The sequence below is a fragment of the Chinchilla lanigera genome, unplaced genomic scaffold, assembly GCF_000276665.1.
Source record: "Chinchilla lanigera isolate Chin_1 unplaced genomic scaffold, ChiLan1.0 scaffold00008, whole genome shotgun sequence".
Classification (NCBI taxonomy): Eukaryota; Metazoa; Chordata; class Mammalia; order Rodentia; family Chinchillidae; genus Chinchilla; species Chinchilla lanigera.
Window position 1 is genome coordinate 6,041,741 of NW_004955409.1, and position 16,374 is coordinate 6,058,114.

The 16,374-nt window shown below is 46.2% G+C and overlaps 1 long non-coding RNA gene across 2 annotated transcripts; it reads left to right on the plus strand.

The window, feature by feature from the left end:
- Positions 1-2,351: 2,351 nt before the first annotated feature.
- On the plus strand, positions 2,352-8,439 carry LOC102015696. Of its 2 annotated transcripts, XR_259756.1 has the most exons (4): positions 2,352-2,377; positions 5,813-5,953; positions 6,800-6,877; positions 8,223-8,439. It is a non-coding gene; the product is annotated as an uncharacterized LOC102015696 (long non-coding RNA). The 2 variants fall into 2 exon arrangements; XR_001232625.1 differs by lacking the exon at positions 8,223-8,439 and having other exon boundaries at positions 6,800-6,943.
- Positions 8,440-16,374: the final 7,935 nt, after the last annotated feature.

Sequence of the window (16,374 nt, forward strand, 5' to 3'; positions counted from 1 at the left end):
CCAACCCGCTCTAACCTTTGCAGTGTTTATCTTTATTTTTTTCCAGCTTCCTACAACCAAACTGCACCACACTGACATCACTTACCACAGTTCTTCCCCACGTGCGACCTCAGTTTCTCCATATGTGTTGTTACAGAGTCTTCCGGTTCTGATGCATCCAGAGCCTCTTGGCAGATGCTTGGGCACTTGAAGCTGGGATGTGTTTGCCAGAAGTCCTTAAGCCCAGGCCTCCCTGCCTGTCAGTCAAGGGAATCTGCTTAAGAGCTTCATGGATCTGTAAAGTGCCTTACTGAGAAAGAACCCTGGGAATACTGAAAGCAGCCTCTCCTTAGTTATTGGGTATTGTTTCCTATTGGATGCATACACAGACTTCAGACATGGGCATTTTATGTTCAGGACAGACTGTTGTCAGAAAGATCTTCCCTTTGAAGCTGATTATGTGATACTAGAAGCAGTGGCAGGTGGCCACATCATCTATGTTGTCTTTTTAAAGCCTCCCTGTGGTGTGTGCTTGTGTGTGTCTGTGTGTGTGTGGGAGAGAGAGGGGGGGGGGAGGAGGAGAGGAGAGAGAGAGAATTTTGGGGCTTTAAAGTTGGAATAAAAATGAAACTAGGCCTTCCTGCATAAATTAAGCAATTACTGTTTGTTGATATAAGGTCAATTCATAAGTGACACTTTAGCAGCATCACAGTGCACTGCTTGGAAATTAAGAAAAAATAAGTACCGCTTCATTGAGCAGGCAGATGTGTTTGTTTGGATGAAGCCTGGAGAAGTTACCTGACCCCTTCCGCTAATCCAGGCTGTGAAATATAGGGCCCGGGTGCCCAGCAGCCTGGGGAAGGACTCTGGAACCTCCGTCGCCTACTGCCTTAGGTTCTGACAGCAAAGTGAATCACTTCTGGGGAAGACAATGACTTGTTTACTTTTCATTGAATTGAAAATTGAAGATATTTCATAATAGGAGCTGGGAAAATTTACCAGATGTTTCATTGCACTGTGTTCTTCTGGCAGGTCTGCAAGATAGAATGCTGAAAAGGGCTAATACATCAAGGTGGGTTTGAAAACTTAGGAATAAAAGTCATAAAAACTTGAACTGCAAGAGGACACCTTTTCTCCACTTGCTAGAAAACAAAATTTTCCATTTTTTTGATGCCTCACACTAAGCTAATATGAACTATAGATCTTTTCTTCTCCCTTCCTCTGGTTACACACTGTTCCAGTTTTGCCAGTCTAAGTATTTCTAAGCCCAAGATAGAAAACTGTATCTTCTAAATTACTTTGAAATGATGAGCAAATGAGTCCATAAGCACAGAGTCAACTTGAGGTCTTTTTGATTGACCCAAGCAAAGGTACCTGGGAACAAATCCTGAAATGCTTTCACATAACAAATTTATTTTCCCCAGGCCAAGAGCAGAACAGAAAGCTCATGGTTCATTTTTCTTTCCTTTTTCTTCAGATTTTTTGAGATGCTTTATAAAAGCAAATGCTAATAAACTAATTAGCTAATAAACTAATTAGAGGGACATTGGTGCAGATGTCAGTACTCACTTTAGGCCAGTCAGTACAAGAGCAACTCTATTCCCACTGGTCTTAGTAATGGATTATTGAAAAACAAATCACCTCAAAACAGCAAACCTATACTATCTCCCAATGTCTGTGGGTCAGGAATTTGAAAATCCTTAACTGGGTGGCCCAGCACAGGATCCCTTGGGAGGTTATGGTCAGGATGTCACCAAAGTTTCAGACTAAAGATGGCTGCCTAGGGCAGGAGGACTGATTCCAAGATGGCGTACACTTGGCCATTAACAGAAGACCCCAGTGTCTTGACAGTGGATCCCACCATAGACTGCCAAGAGTCTTCGCAGCATGGAAGCTGGCTTCCTCTAGAATGAGTGCTCCAAGAGAATAAGCAGGAAGCCAGAGGGATGTTAACGACCTACCATTAAAGTCACTTATTCACATTTTTACTTCATTCTATTTGTTAATGACAAATTGCTAAATTCAGCCCCTATTCAATGGTAGAGGAATTGGGCTCCATCCTCTTTAAAGGAAGAATATCAAAGAATTTATAGACATATAAAGGGATCTCACTGGTTGAATGGAATTTTTCATTTGTGTAGTTGGTAGGGAGATATACATCAACACCATGCATTGAAGAAAGAAGAGTTAGCAAATGCAAAAGAAAATCAGAACTCTGTCCAGCTGGCTCTGGATTTTGCTCAGTAACTTCCCTTCCAAGTCTCATTCCCATCCCTCATCCTATTAGGACACCACCCATGGTTATGCCTAACCTCTCTGTAACTCTATTGTTATGTCATTAGTAAATTCCAATGACATTCTCAACCTTTAAAGAAACCCCCACAGACAGCAGCTCAAGGTACCCTGAAACCTGGTGTTATAAGAAAACCCCCAATCTATAAATTCATAGGACAAAGGCTAGGTGGATATGGTGAAAGGAAGGAAATTCTCCACAGATGGGGTTCTCTTCTGTCTGGTGCATCCTGGAGTTCCAGGAGCAGTTGCCAAGGCATCGAAGGAGTCCCTTGACACCTGCCGGGGCCAGGAGGAGGAAGCTCACGTGTGTGGGGCAGCTTGGGAGTTCTTGCCCACTGCTCCTCTGAGCTTCCAGCCCTGCTCAGTAGTAATCACGGCACTAAATCACTCCTCGCCCATCATTATCCAGAGTCTGCCCTTAGACAGCTTTATCTCCCACCGGGAAGTCTGTGCTGATCAACCTTTCACCGACTTCCTCTTGTGCTTACAATGGGCAAGAAAAGTGGCTTCTGGGACCTCCAACTTGCCTGGTGCAGTCAGTCCTAATGGCCTTATCACTCGGCTACCTGCTCCTCCTTCCCAAAGGGAGTGCCAGTTAGTATATCTGAGCCAGAGAGTCTGGCTGAACCATCCTATTACTGTTTTATATAAAGCACTTACAGAATTCCTAGAGGGGAGAGGAGTCTCCAAGGGGAACTCATCTCATCATTAAACTGCTGCCTGCTTTCCAAGCAGACAGAGAGGTTCTGAGCAGAGAGGCGAGGCCTTTGGGTGATGTGGTGATGCTAATGCACTAACCCAGAGCACACGGGCAGCATGGTGGGGGAGTGGCTTCTGAGCAGAAGGTGGGAAATGTGTTTTTCTCCTTCTCCCCATTTAATGAGGTGGAAGGTGAAGCAAAGATATCTCTGTAGAGTTATAGACATGTACCCCATATAAAAGCTTCTAGGTTCTTATACCTAAAATCTCTTTATGATTTGTCCTTTTCTTTCTTTCTTCTTTGAAAGAAAATTCCTCTTCTGTGACTGCTCTATAAGACTTTACTTAACCCTGGACAGATAAAGAAGATGGCTTCTAAAGATGTGGCCTTTTAAAAGCCAGGAGAAGAAAGACCAGGAATTCTTTCAAAAGCTTCTGACCATGATGTCTTTCAACTCTGATTTATAGGGACCATTCAAAGGAATGTTCTAGAAAATGGCTTTTTCCCCACTAGGAAAACATCACAGAAAACAAGTCAGCTTCCTGGTTCACAGGATGCTGTCTGCAGAAAATTTGGGGATGGCATTTGCAAAGGTCTCCTGAGCAGACTGAGGGATCTGGACTTAATGTACTCCACGTGCCAAATCATCAGGGATCGTTCTGCTACCTGGGCTCAGCCTGCAGAGACAGAAGTCAGACTTTGGCACAGAGGCAGACCGTCAGGGGCATGTTTTCTGAGAGCCATCCTACCCTAGAACTAGGTTAGCCTGTTCCTACTTCTCCCCCATCTGAGTTGGTTGGCACAGGGCAGAGGAACTCAATTCTCCCCTTTCTTCAATGGTGATTTTCAGCAAGCATTTACATCAGGTGGTTCCGGGAGGTGTGTGTGTGTGTGTGTGTGTGTGTGTGTGTGTGTGTGTGTGTGTGTGTTTTGTGTGGCAGCACTACTTTAAAGTATCTGAGATCACCTGGATACCTACAGTGAGGTCAAAGAGGGGAAGCTGCACTTGGAACAAAATGTTCTCTTGATCCTCTTGGCCCCGGATGCATTTTCTCCCTTTGTTAGTGCATAGAGCCCCGGTCATTAGAGCTGAAAGCAGGTATCCTGATACTCTTTCTTTGTGTCCTTTGGCAGAACTCCATTTCCCCCAGCCTGCTTGAATCAAGTTGTGGCCATCTGACTCTCTGACTGACTAGGTCACTCAAATGAGGATGGAAATAATTGTGTCGCTTGCCTGTTGAAGCTTTAAGGGTCACTGTGTAGTGCACCCTTTTTACCTGCCAAAGTGAGCAGGTGTGGTCAGTGGGACGGTTGCTGCTACAGTGGAGACGGCTTGGAAAAGGTCTTTGATGGACCTGCAGGAGACCTTTGTGTTTGAGAGTCACTGAGGCGACTGGCTGGCTTATTTCTGCTGCATAGCTTCTTCTATTCTAGCTGATTCTAACAGTCCCCCTGAAAAGAGAGGACTTCTACTTGTCAGCGGAAGTTCATTTCATGGACTACTCTATGTCTCTAGGGACAGCTGAGGGTGAGGGCTTGAAGATGCCTCATCTTCGGTATAGGCATCTGTATATTATATTGGCCACAAGAAAGAACCACATTTTATAAAAATTTGCTTTCGAATGATTCCTCTGTGGAAGGATAGGTAATTAGTCACTTTTTTCAGTTGCATTGGAAGTTATTATTAAACTAATCTATCTTTCCCCTTAGTCCTGTGTGTAATCTATAGCCTCTACAATATAGATATATATGCTATTTCCTCTGTTTATCAGAATACATTTTATCCCTTGAGATGGGGCGAAAGATCATGAACTAATCATGCTTCAACGGTGATGAAATCTGGCAGCATTCTTATCCAGAGCGTAATTATATTCTTAACGAACTCTTACATCTGTCATCTGCAGGGAAGGCTGGGGAAGATCTCCTACAGGACAGATAAGAGTAAACAAACGGCAACAGGCTTGAGGCAATAGCTTATTGTCATTTCACCCTCATCAGATGGGCAGTGGAAACATCGTGTGTGAAGAGTTAGCAGAATAAACTGTGGCAAGCGTGAACCACCATCTGATTACTTTAAAAATAGGGAAATGTGATTCCCGGTACTGGAAAAAAAAAAACAAAAACAACAACAAAAAAAAAATAGGGAAAAATCTTTGGATGTGCGTAAAATTGTTTCCAGGTTTTCCCCAGAACAGAGTTCAAGGTGGTGTTTTCAGTGCTAAAGCTGCACTGGGGAGAGGGTTTCAAGCCACAGAGAGTGGAGCAAGGCAGGCCAAAGGGGTAGCGTCTGAGGCAGCCGAAAGTTCACAATGGCGCTGCAGGCGCATGAGGCGCCATGACACCTCAGAGCCGTGGCCGCAGAAGCATGGGAGTGGAGCTTCCTGCTGGCTTCTTTCTGCTTCCTGCCTCTTTCGGACTAAATGTCTCACTGAATGTTAACCCCTACTCTGCCCCCATTGCCAGCTTGTTACCTTTGGGGAGAAGGCAAATCCCCAGCCCCATGCCCTGGAGTTCCACACAAGGCCCCAATGAGGGAGAGCCAAGCCTTCAAGGGTTTAATGATGTCTCTACAGGGCACCTGAGCTGCTGCCACTGGTGACAGGAAATGGGGTGGTCAGCAAGTGGGGCTCTCCACTGAATACAGTTCAAGACCTAGGGACACGCAGGGCAGAGTGATCCACAGAGACACATGGACCAATTCCAATACAGGTGCTCAGTGTTTAATTGTAAGAATTATGACATGTCTGCATGGAGATGATGATTATAGCCCTTTAAATTTTATTATAGATGGGCAATTAAATGGTTGTAATTATACATCATTGTCAATCTATTTTATAGGGGTGGTGGAGCTTGTAGGAAAAAAGAAGCTTGAGACATTATAGACTGTCAGAACGGCTGCACCTTGAATGCCTGTGTTGTTGGACATCACAAGGCCCCCTTACCCACGAAGCTTTCAGGCCATTCACAAAAGAGTGACCGGTAAGTTCTCTGTGACACTCTTTTCAAAGCCAAAGGGCTGGAGATCACACTCATTACACTGCACCAGGTGGAGTAGCCAGCACGCATTCATGCACCCACTGAAATGCAGAAACCAGTTACTAGGTCTCTGTTGGTGGAAATAGAAGAATAGGCCATGACTGCTTGGTACCAGAAATTATTCAGCCATCCAAACAATGAGGGTCATAGACACCAGTGAGTCTGATTTATTGAGATGCTTTCCAAGATACAAATATGATCCAGAAGTAAATACTATGCAATCCAGTATGTCCGGAAATGCCATCGGCATTGCTGTGCCTTAGAACAATTCAGCAGCATCGAAGGTCCAACGGGTGTGACTGTGAAGAAGTTTACTTAGTTCAGCACTTACCAAACTTACTGTGCTATTGGCTGCTTTTTTCTGTATAGCGGGTATCCACCTCCCAAAGGCCTGGCGGTCCTTAGAAAACACTTAACCCCCTGAGGCTATCTTGAAGAGTGCAGTGACCAGGGAGGCATGCAGGCAGCTAGGAGCGGAGACACTGCTCCAGACTGCTTGTGACATTAACTCGGTCACTTCACCATCAAGTCGCACACTCGCAGCCCGCCTTAGCTCCTTCATTTTCCGAAAAGAAATAATAGTATGTTAGGAGGAGCAGATGACAGAGTGGAGGTGAGCACATTTTGATAAGTTGAAAGAGGAGGAGTAGCAAGCGCGCCGTGCACTCTTCCTTGAATAGTGTGACTGGGATGGTTCAAAGAGCCCTCTCCTTTTGCAAAAGCATCCCACCCTCAGCCTGGCAGGTTCTGTCTTCTGCAGAAGCCACTCACATCATTTCTCAAACACAGATAGCCGAGAAGGGCGGATATGGAGTGGTTGCAGACTGAAATGAGCTGCGCCTGCTGCTGGCTTCCTACCAAAAGGAGGTACTTAGACAATGTTATTTAAAACCAGCTCTCCGAAGCCCCTCTGTGCAGAGTAAATATCACCAAAATGCGTGTGGGGCTTCTCTGCTTTGGATACTACAGGAAGCAAATACCCGAGTTTGGAGCCCACTCTGTCTGCACCGCTCTTCCTACCTGTGCCCCTGTGCATCGCGAAGTCCTTGGGTATTAGGAAAGAAAGGGACATTGGGGTTTATCTACTCCTTCTTGCCATTACACTGAGGGGTGAACAGTTGATCCCAGAGTGGCACCAACTTCTCCCTGGTCAAGCAACTGTGGGGAGAACAGCTGGAGCCTGTTCTCGTACTCCATTCCGCATTCCCCGTATCCCTGAAGCTTTCCCCTCCTGCACTGCCTGCTACTTTGTGTTCTCCCCAGTGGCCTGTGAGTAGTGTGACTGGTAGATACCCAGCAGACCTTTATACAGAAATTGACGCAGAGGAATCTCCCTGGGACACCAAAGCCCCCCTAAGAGCCCTGCATGGCCAAGCGGCTGCCCAGCTGTTAAAGTGGTTTCTGGGGAGGAGCTAGGCTCGACCAGCTTCCTCGGAGGCAGAGCCAGGTACAGGGCCCAGTAGGGGAAGCTCAGCAGGGACGTAGCTCAGGGAAGGCTCAGCCAGCAGAGAGGGTATACCAGAGAGCAGAGCTCTGCCTTGCAGACTGCATCAGGGTTCTTTTTTCTTTTCTTTTTTTTGGTAGAACTGAACCCAGGGCCTTTGCACTGAGCTATGTTGCCAACTTGAGGCAGTGTCTTGCTAATTAGCTGAACTGCTCAAGCTGGGCTCCAACTTGCAGTTCTGCTTTAGCCACCCGGAGGGCAGGGATGACAGGCACGCACTAAAATCCCTGCTGGAGGCCTTCCAGGCATGGGCTGCGGGGCTCTGAGGAGAATGTGTCCCTTCCAGGTAACTATTACCATTGCCTGGATGCTGGCATTGGCTAGGGACGTCAGAGCTGGACAGGACTGGCAGCTATGGGAGCGAGTTTGTGCTTGTTGCTGTGTTGTCATGGTCGGAAAGCTCTGTCTCTTTCAACTCCCCATGGGCTTCAGGTGGCTCCTGCATCTCAGCTGCACCGGGGCTTGCGGGCCAGGAGCAGGGCAGGTGGGACTCTAACCTTGCCCCAGTGGCTGCTGCCCAGACAGCTGTCCAGGGAACCTGCTGCCCACACTCAGGCGCAGCAGCCCTGGTGGGGAGTGGCCCTCCTCCTCCTGCAAGCTTGGAAAGCATTTCTCCCAGGCCCTTTCGGTATGCGAGCCCGTGCTCCAGGCAGGCTGAGTCACCCTAGCGGGGAATGTTAATTTATTTGCACCGATGTGTGTCAACAGTGCTCTTAGAAACAAGCCCACTCTGCTTATCATGCTGTGGAGGGCACACTACTTCATCGCGGCGGGGAGATTGGGCCGGGACGCCCACCCCATTGCCCAACATTTCATACCGGCCAAGGGAAGGAGATGGAGGCCCAGAGAAGTGGAAGGTGATTCAGCCAGAAGTGCAGAACTAAGAATCACAGCAAGTGTGTCATTCTCTAAAAAATAAAATAAAATGAGCACATTTCTGAGCCTTCTATTGGGTGACAAAGTTGTAGTGGAAATCAGATGCTCCAAGCTGCTAGCAGCCCCCTGCAAGACCAGTGTGTCCCTGCCAGCTGACCCAGTACAGTGGGGTGCATCCACTGGAGTCTTCTGTGTCCACATAGGGTGCAGGGAAGGGGACAGGGGCCAGCAGGCACAAGCCATGAGCTCTTTAGCCTGGGAGACTCTGGGGAAAGTCTCCCTCAAACCTAGAGAATGGATCCAATTGTGAAATTCAGGGGCAGGAGGCCAAAGGGTGTGAAGGTACAGTCTGAGTGACAGGAAAGGCTGGGGACTAGTTTTTTCTGGGGACGCTGAGGCTGGAATCCAGGGAGCCACACCCACCATGCAAGTGGTCTCCCACTGCTCCAGCCCTGCTTGCAGGAGAGGAATTTCCACAGGAGGCACAAGTAGATGTGAGCAGTTGTGCAGAGAGGTGGCGAAGGATGGGTGTGAGCTGAGTGTAAAACCAGCCGTAAACATGGAGGGAGGGGAGGAGACAAAGACGTCCCCGACATTGCTCTCCAAGCAGGTTGGCCCCATGGCCTGTGGTTGGAAGAGCAAAGATTAGGGCCTCGTAACTCCCAAATCTCTCTCTGACCTCCTTAGACTGGGTCACTAGATACTCTTTCCTCCAGAGCTTAAAATTCAACTTTAGGATTTGCTCCTTTGGGTACTGAAGCTGTCTTTGCCTTAAGTAAGCACTATTAAAATGTAATGGCTCCCAGGGAGATGAGTCAAGTCTGTCCTGTAATACCTCCAAGAAATTTGTTGACGGCTAAATGACAGCCAGTTGAAAACAAGATTTACAAGGAAGGAAAACAGAGGAGACACCTAGGGGAAGAGAGTTAGCTGGGTGCGAAGAGGGACAGAAGGATGCCGAGGGCAGATTTTGCAACCGGCCTTGCCTGAGGATGGTATGTACCAGGCGGGTGGGTGGGAGGTCAGAAGGAACTTGATCTGGCTGGGAGAGAGATGGGGTGGGGCACTGTGAGGCGGGGTTACGTTTACTCTTTTCCTTCTGAAGGTTTGATCATTTTTGGCGCATAAAATGAACGGACACCATGTAACAAAGAAGAATGAAAGCAACATTATCAACATGCACAAGCACAGACTATGAGACTCAGAGGGGAGAGATGGCTGCACCTTGCAGAAAGCTCAACACAGGGACAGGATTTGGACTCCTGGGGGAAGAGGTGCAGGCTAGAGAGGCTGGGGAAGGAGGTAGGCATGGAGCCAGTGTTGCCTTGTTATGCAGATGAAGCCTCCCTGGGGACAGCCACCTGGGGTGGCCTCTAGCTGGGCCTGGTGTCACAGCCCCCAGCTACTCTCCTCTTCACATGCAGAGATCTTTCCCAGGAAGGGAGAGGGTCATCAGAGAGATCTCTGCCTGCACCTACTATTTACTGATGGTGGGAGATGTGAATTTCTTCCGAGGAAGGAAAGTTCCTGTGTCTTCAGAATAGCCAACTCGAAAAATGTCAGAGAAATATGTTTGGAGTGGCACACTTTGACCTTCCTCAGTGCCCAGACATACAGATCTGTGTGCAGAGGGGAACTGTCCCTCAGCCAGTGGCCTCCAGAAGCTGGGAGCCTGACCCTGAGTGCGCCCCCTGGTTTGGTGTGACGTGTGGACAAGGGAGGGCTGGCTCACGGGAGACCCTCCTTCTTTGTTGTGCGGAAGACAATGACTGTGTTGCAAACTGAGGTCCTCCCAGACACTGCCGGGGCCCTGCTTCTCTTCTCTGCAGGCTCCCTTGTGCTGGACTTGCCTCAGTCATCTCCGCAATATACATCTCGTTTACCCCGAGTGTGGGTGATTTTACCTGCCCATTCTCTAATAAGGGAAATGTCATTTATTTACTAAGTGAGGAAGCCACTTAGCCATTTTACCTGAAGCCATTTGTCATTAAACTCTGAGGACCATGAAGGATTTTGAGGGGAATTCACAACATTTGTTGTACTAAATTTTACAAAATAAAATATTCACAATAGTTTTTGAACACACCTCATATTAAACCCTCCAAGATGGCCCTCGTGGTTATCCCTGGCCAGCATCCTCTCCCACATGTAAGAGTGCTGACTCACACACACAATAGGATACTGCAGAAATAGTGGATTGTGACTTCTGAAACCAGGTGCCAAAGGCTGTGTAGTTTCAGCATATGTTCTTGGATGGATGGCCATGGAGAACCCACAGCCATGTCATGAAGATGTGGACAGTCTACAGGAGGTCTGAGGCCTCTTCCCCAGAGCTCTCGACCACTCCATTTCCTGACCCCAGATCTATGAGTATGAAACCACTGCACTTGGGGGTACTTTGCTACATAGCCGACAACATCGAATGCTCTGCTTAGTGTAGTGCACTTGGGATGAGATACAAGAAAGCGTGGAGTACGACCATAGAGTGTAGGAAGGACATGAATTTCTCTAAAGGTATCACAATCCTAGTCAAAGACCCTAGCTCCAGCTTTGGGGATCAGAATTGCGGAAGAATGTGCTGATACACATTCATGTTCCATCGAGTGACAGGTGGGTGCCTGCCGAGTGATGTCCCATGGTCTGACGTGGGAGCGGGCTTGTGAGGGGTATCCCCAGAGGAGACAGGAAGGCTGACACCTATGTGGCTCCCCTGTGAACCCCTGTGACTTCTTCCCTGCTCAGAAGGTGAGATTGCTGGGAGGTGTGGCAGGCTGAGCAGTTGAGTGGTTGAGACAGCACGGCTTCCCTACAGCCGTGGACTGAACCCTGTCTCCTCTAGAAAATCCAGCTGGCCTTGACAGAGACAGCTTCGTCCAAAGAGGATCCCCGAATAGAAAAGAACCCGAGTGGACCTCATCCACTGAGTCTTGTGCGGGGAAGGCAGGGAGGGGACAGAAGGGAAGGCGTGTTCTCAGTGTTTTCCTTCGAGATTTGGGACTGGCACCATACAGTTCACCTTCTGGCATCCCATGGGGCTCTGGTCCAATTATCAAGCAATCACCTGTTCTTTTGTGCCAAAGGTCTGCAGTCCAGATTTGGCCAGGCAGAATAACCATTCATCAAGCCAGATAGCAGGAGACTGATCCCTTCAGGGTGAGGATAAGGGCTGGAATCTGGGCCCGCAAGTCTTCCTGCAAATTCTCTCCCACCGGCCTCGGGGGATGGTGTTGCTCTTCACTGGGCTGATAAGGAACTGGCCAACTCATGGTGACCACCGTACAGCCTAAGACACACAGAGACCCACACGTCCCCAAAGCTAAGATGCCTGCGGGCTTGGCGGAGACGTGACAAAATAAATCACTTGTACCCTACGTTAATGTGTCCACTGTTGGCAACCAAGTTACTACTAATCATTATTACAGAAAACAGAAGACTGCACATGATAGTCCCCTGGAGCTGTAGCAAAGTGAAAGGTGACATCGCTCTTCTGTAGGGGGAGGAGATCAAAGAAAAAAAGGTAAGCACGTAGAGCAGGCAGGAAACAGGAAGTGAAACTTCAGCAAAGGTAGCCACATGAACAAAACACAAAAAATACTGGCTATGAACATTGTCAGCGACCTGGACCATAGCTTTGATGCTAGAATCTCAATACAAAAATTCTAAAATTATCACTAACTAAAAAGTGAAAGCAATAAAAGGATACACACAGAAGGCAACAACAAGTGTAAACATGATAGGTATGATTTGTCAAATATATATAATATGTAGCGAATGCTCATAGTTAATAGTAGCTCACATTTATATAGTGCTTGTCAGCTTTTTCTAATCCGTATCAACTCACTTTCTCTTTATAAAAGCCCAGTGAAAGTAGGTCTTCTCTCATAACTGAGAAAAAACAAAGCACCAGGAGGTTTAGGAATTTACCCAAGGTCACTTTGAAGGTTTGTGACAGAGGTGAGATTTGAAGCCAGTGGTCTGGCCACAGGGTCTAAACTCTTCAGCAGCAATGTTATACACCATCTCATGTGTGACATAAAGCAGATGGAGGCTTAAAATAGTCTACAGTATAATAAAAGACAAACTAACGGGAATGTTAGTAGTAATAGTAAAACATTATCTTGTATTTACTATGTATCAGGCTATTCAACATGGCAGGCTGTTGGGGCAAAAAAACTGTCACCAAAGTGTTTACTGATGATCAAAGTAATTCATGATAAAGAATATAGAGAGAATCCAAGCAAATAATAAGTGTAAGAAACAAATCTAGATTCCCCCACGGTTCTCTATGGCAACACTCAGTGATAAATTCCAATTGACTGGCCATGGGAAAATCTATGTGAAAAATAATTTTGCTTTCTTTTTATTATGTCTCCCTTAATTTTTATTTTTGGCTTTAATATATTTATGTGTTGTATGATAATTACATTTTCTTTTGAATCATTTGAGTTTTTTTTTACTACTGGTAGAACACAAATGATATGAAAATCCCAATTATAAAAAAAAGGTACAAGACTTTGTTAAAATATAAAAAGTAGATATACAATACATGGCAAATTATTTAGAGCTTTATTCCTTTTCTAAACATTGGAACACATTAACAGGAGCAAAAATAACTATTTTCACTTGTCTATTTCCTAGTTTGTAGTCATACCTTTAAAAATTATAGTTTTGCTCATGTTTTTCAGTTTTGTTTTACGAAGGTACATCTGTTAAGGTAAGAAGATGACGCATTTCATTTATCAGTTAACGCTTATAACATTTGCACATTCATGCATACAGTGAGTTTTCATTTTACTATTGCTACAGACATCACAAATCTCAGGGCCAGACTGAACAGCATCGAACGAATAGGAATCAGGAACTGGGTGTGGTGATGCACACCTGTCTTCCTAGCTCTCAGAAGGCAGAGGCAAGAGGTTCACAAGTCCTAGACCAGCCTGAGCAACTTAGCAAGACCTTGTCTCAAAATAAAAAGAGCTGGAGACGTAGCTCAGTGGTAGAATTCTTTTGGATTCAGTCCTTACTGCTGAAGGAAAAAAAATAATCATAAGGAGAGAAAAGGATGGGTTGTTAATTTTCTGGCCATTCATAGCAAGGATTAATATTTTCTAAAGTCAAAGTGAGGGGGGTTGTTTTGTTTTGTTTTAAACTATTCTCAGTTTTTTAATGTTATCCCTAGTCTTATGTTTCAAGAAATAGGCACCTTTTAGAGACTTTAAACATGTTAATCTGAAGGCTAATATATTTTATTCTCCTTTATTTGCTTTATGCTGTTAACGTTTAGGTAAATTAAGCATAGTACATTTTAATAAAAACATGAACATATTAATCTCATCTTTGGTAACAGTTGCATTCCAACTTCCTTCCCTCAATCTGTGCAAAGCTACCCAGAGTCTTACTTCTTTTGCTTCCTGGAAGCCTCTCCCGGGGGGATTTCTGTCTGTAGAGCTTTTGTGTGATTTCTTCTTTTACCCTGTTTGCTCTGCATGGTTTGAAATTTCTTCCATGATCAGCTACTATTCTTACAAAAATGTAAAAGGGAACGTGTACATGTGTGTTTAGAAAAAACAAAAAGTTGTATGAGCTTCACTTACCAGGGTACAGTCATTTGCAAAGCTTTTAATTGGGATTCCTGGCTGGGGGCACCGCTGATGTCCTGTTCGTGCTACCTGGGGCGAGCTACCTTGCCCCCCCTGATTAGCACAGCACTGTATGTTGCCCCTGATGAATCTTCCCACAGTCAGAGATGATTCCTTTTGACAGGATAACCACCGCTGCAGCAGGTAGGCCAAAAAGTGGGAAAGCGATAATCAAATGAAGGAGACCGTGAGCAGCAGACAATCTTGTGTACCCACCTTCAAATGCTGGCTTGGATCTGCCTAAGACATCTGCGGTGTGTCTGAGCGGGACAGCATGAGGGCCACTTAGTTCCCACAGGTGAATGTGGGTCCTGAGTGTACCTACTCGTAGATTGTTAGGCCTTATTCATGGCGTTAAGTAATGATTTTTGCTATATTTTAAAAAATGAACATTTCAGCCCATGCCTGCAAACACAGATGCATGGCCTCAGGACCAGGGATGTGACTACAGCTTGGCTTTCCTGCTTAGCCTCATGGCCTGGTGCAGTAGAATGATAGCCATGCATCCTTGATTGTAGCGGCCGAGGTTAATGTTTAATTACCGGGCTGGAAAATACAGCGGCGTGGATGGTATGCCACAGAGTGTGATGCTTGGGTGATCCTTGCTCCCTGCAGACCCTGTCACCTCCCTCCGTTCCCCTTCTTTGCAGTCAGTGAGCATCTCTCAGTGGGTTGCCATCAAAGATGTGCTTTTCTGGAATCAGTGCATTCTGCAAAGTGGAGCCTCCCTTCTCTCAGCCAGCGTGAAGCAGCTGACTCCCAAGGACCCCGGGAACTTGGCTCTTTCTTTCCCTTCCCAGCCTGTGATCTTGAGCAGGGCTGAGCCCCCAGGCCAACAGGAAGTATGGAGACGATGATCCACCTTGGGAACAGGGGATGGAGGGCACATGAGAGGTTGGGGCGCCGTTGACAGCCTTTCTGGGGCTGAGCGTCTGTCCTTGAGGAGGCTAAGTGACTGTGAAGGATGCCACAGAGGTGGTGATGCTTTTTAATGTCTACTGAATTTAGAAGGGAAAAATCTCAGAGTGTAATTGTGGGGTCTGATGGCTTTTTTACAACCTGGGTCTTTAGGAGTAGTCAATTGAAGTTTACCTCCTGGAGCATTTTGCAAAACAAATCAATATCTCATTTATGAAAAATTAAGAACCCATATGCTTCTAATACATGAGTGAAAAAGCAGAGAAACAGCAGAGCTGTGGGAGCCTGGGGCCTGGGGGAAAAGTACAATATACATTTCTTTTTTTTTGTTTTTTTTTTGTTTTTTTTGTTTTTCTCCGGTACCGGGAACCGAACTCACGACCTTGCGCGTGCCAGGCAGGCGCTTTTGCCGCTGAGCTAAACCCCCAGCCCCCTACAATATACATTTCTGATGTTAGCTGTACCACAAAGTCTGGGGTATGTCACATGGAAGTGTGTGACATCAGCACAATCAAGTTTGTTTACTTTTAGTTTATGAGGTGTACACTCAATGAAACAACTTGTATTCTATTTTTTCTACATGATGGACTCAAACCCTAAAAGCAGGAAAAGAAGCTACAGAAGGTACTCAGAAGGCAAAGAATGTTAGTGGATATTGGTTTTCTTTGAAATAGAACAGAAAACAGAAAGCATGGCAGAATGGAGGTCATTCTCTCTGGGGTTCCCACTGGTGGATTTTGAGTAGGTTTCTCCACCCAAGGAGCCTACCTCAAAAACAATCCCTTCCCCTTTTCACTCCAAAACTTTAAAAATAACAATTCAGGTGCTCATAGTGGCCACACAGCTAAATCCCTGCTTGGTTCACCTGTCCAGAGTTTTCAGCCATGGTTTCCCAAAATGTCTGTGTATTTAGACCCCTTGGAGAATTTTGGAACACTCTGAGCCTCCAGCAATACTGCCCAAGACCAGGGGGAGACTAGCATGGAATGCAGCCTGGACATCATGGTTTTTAAACTCCTTTGGAGATTCCAGAGTTCGGGCAGGTGTGAGAACCACTATCCCAGGCCAGTGGTTTCCACCATGGTTTTCCAACCAGGATCCACTAGAAACTTGTTAGAAAGGCAAACTCCCTGGCTGTACCTGAGATGGGCCTAATCAGGATCCCAAGGGACAGCCAAGCAAGCCCTCCAACAGGTTCTGACGCAGGCTCAAGTTAGAGAGCAAGAAAGTCTCAGGTAAAGCTTTAGAAATGCAGAAGGAGTGTGTCTACTCCATCTACAGAGGCTACTGTTTACCTTGAAAACAGGGATGAATTTCAGTAAGTATTGAGTTCTGAGGACTTTCCTTCAGAATAAACTTTGGAGTCAGGCCAGACCTGTGTTTGATCCCAGCTCTGTCATTTATGAGCTGTGTTAGCTTAGACAGAC